The 2,500-nt window shown below is 55.8% G+C and overlaps 1 non-coding gene across 1 annotated transcript in view; it reads right to left on the bottom strand.

Moving 5' to 3' along the window:
* LOC126324792 (small subunit ribosomal RNA) overlaps positions 1–101 on the bottom strand; it is a 1,893-nt gene extending 1,792 nt beyond the window's left edge. The window contains exon 1 of the ribosomal RNA XR_007559923.1: positions 1–101. This exon is cut by the window's left edge and continues 1,792 nt beyond it. This is a non-coding gene — a ribosomal RNA (small subunit ribosomal RNA).
* Between the last annotated feature and the right edge of the window lie 2,399 nt (positions 102–2,500).

Genomic DNA, 2,500 nt, shown 5'->3' with positions numbered 1-2,500 from the left:
AATGAGCCATTCGCGGTTTCACCTTAATGCGGCTTGTACTGAGACATGCATGGCTTAATCTTTGAGACAAGCATATGACTACTGGCAGGATCAACCAGGGAGCTGCGTCAACTAGAGCTGAGCAGCCGGCCGCCCGGGAGTGTGTCCCGGGGGCCCGCGCGAACACGCAAGCGTCCGCTCAATTATTCTGCAAACAGGAGGAGGCCGAGCTCCCCTGCACGATACACCTCGAAACCCTCTCAGGTCCCGGCGGCGCGCAGCGCCGTCCTAGGTACTTGGTCGGTTTCGAGAGAGGCGCAATCGCCCGGAGTTAGGCGAGTAGACGGTTTTAGTGCGAACACCCTTGCTCCCAACTGAGCTTGCCGCTGCCGACAGAGGCCCGGGAGCGTGCTGTCGTGGCATTGCCGGCGGGAGACAACACGCGCCACCTATGGTGACCGGCAGCTCCAACGCCAGCGCCACACAAGGGCAAAGCCCCACTTGGGTGCAGAAGCGAACTCTCCCAGCACAGCGCACGCGCCAACACGTCCGCACAACTGCGATACAAACCACCTGCGAGAACCGCTGGGGCGACCGAGCAGCAGACGGCGTCGCGGCGCCGAGTGCCAGGCGGCGGCGCATCCTCAACGCACACAGTCCTCAATCAGACCAGCACACTGCAGATGTCCACCGCGCTTCGCACCGGGCTCGGCTGAACCAACTTTGGCCGCCAGGCGCCGCGTGCAGGGTGCGCCGCAGCGTAGCTGCGCCGCCTGCCGAGCCCGTCGGCTGGCGCTCCTGCCACTCGGCGCCCCCCACCAGCCGCCTGTTGCGCGTGCGCCCACGCAGCGCGCGGCCAACACGCCGGGCGGCCCCCCTTCACCGGCCGGGAACAGTCCCACCAAGCCACCGCCGCGTATCGCTTCATACCCACATGGGCCTAGTCACGTGTGTGGATGTGGCGGGTACCGCTGAAACAACCGGTTAATAGCTGTACCGATCGTCGCCATCACAGATTCACCTCCAGCGTGAACAACCGCTCAACAACGGATTTCCAGTTCATTTGCGTATCTTGGGCAGTAAACGTAGATGTCCACCTACATTTGCGAATTCAACAATTCTTGCATGCCAGGATGTCATGTGTCACGACACGCTACATCAGACCACATACACACTGCGACATGTGCAGAAGAGAACACGTGGAAGGTGGCCCGCGCACGTATGCGATGTCCCTTCCGCGATCCACTGTCAACCGGCATCTGCGGCATGTCCCAGATATGGAACGCGGTCCACCAGGGTAGCACTTTGTGTGAGGCAATACGACAAAGTCGGAATACACGCGTCACTACATCACACGGCTCACGCTGACCTGACCTGACTCACCGCACCACCACCCCCAGCGACCCAGGGTGACATACAATGCGTTCGTACGTTCCTCCCACACGCCTCTACGGCGTACCACAGTGCAACCTAGCTGTTATTGGGAGACGAGACAAGTAGCATCGAGCACAACATATGGAAATTGAGATTCGACACCGTTGGGCACAGCCAGCGTACGGTCACACGTATCACACTACTTCACTCTGTACGTAACTACCGATGATCGGTACAGCGTGTGGGTTACGCGTACGACATCAGCGGACAATGGACACAGACCATACCACGACGTACACTGAGGGCGTCGACATCTGAACGCAACTGAACAGCTGCGAGGCTCATTTAACACTCAAACGCCAGACCGACCAGCTTGAGAGGACGGAGACACAAAGAGAGGGGCAGAGGGGGGGGGGGGGGGGCGATATAGTCCTATTGCAGTACAATTGACAGTGGATAGCGGGAATATGTGGAAAGTAAGCAACACTCGCAAGACATCTACATGAGGATAACAACGACACCAGAGATTCCGAGCAGTGAACTATGTTAGGCAAAGGGACAACGTGGGTTAGGTTAAGGGACAACGTGGGTTAGGTTAAGGGACAACGTGGGTTAGGTTAAGGGACAACGTGGGTTAGGTTAAGGGACAACGTGGGTTAGGTTAAGGGACAACGTGGGTTAGGTTAAGGGACAACGTGGGTTAGGTTAAGGGACAACGTGGGTTAGGTTAAGGGACAACGTGGGTTAGGTTAAGGGACAACGTGGGTTAGGTTAAGGGACAACGTGGGTTAGGTTAAGGGACAACGTGGGTTAGGTTAAGGGACAACGTGGGTTAGGTTAAGGGACAACGTGGGTTAGGTTAAGGGACAACGTGGGTTAGGTTAAGGGACAACGTGGGTTAGGTTAAGGGACAAATTGAGTTAGGTTAAGGGACAAATTGAGTTAGGTTAAGGGACAAATTGAGTTAGGTTAAGGGACAAATTGAGTTAGGTTAAGGGACAAATTGAGTTAGGTTAAGGGACAAATTGAGTTAGGTTAAGGGACAAATTGAGTTAGGTTAAGGGACAAATTGAGTTAGGTTAAGGGACAAATTGAGTTAGGTTAAGGGACAAATTGAGTTAGGTTAAGGGATAATCTGGTACAACCA

Source organism: Schistocerca gregaria, unplaced genomic scaffold, assembly GCF_023897955.1.
Source record: "Schistocerca gregaria isolate iqSchGreg1 unplaced genomic scaffold, iqSchGreg1.2 ptg000908l, whole genome shotgun sequence".
Taxonomy (NCBI): domain Eukaryota; kingdom Metazoa; phylum Arthropoda; class Insecta; order Orthoptera; family Acrididae; genus Schistocerca; species Schistocerca gregaria.
Note: the sequence above shows the minus strand (reverse complement) of the source record. Positions and strands in the feature narration are given on the sequence as shown.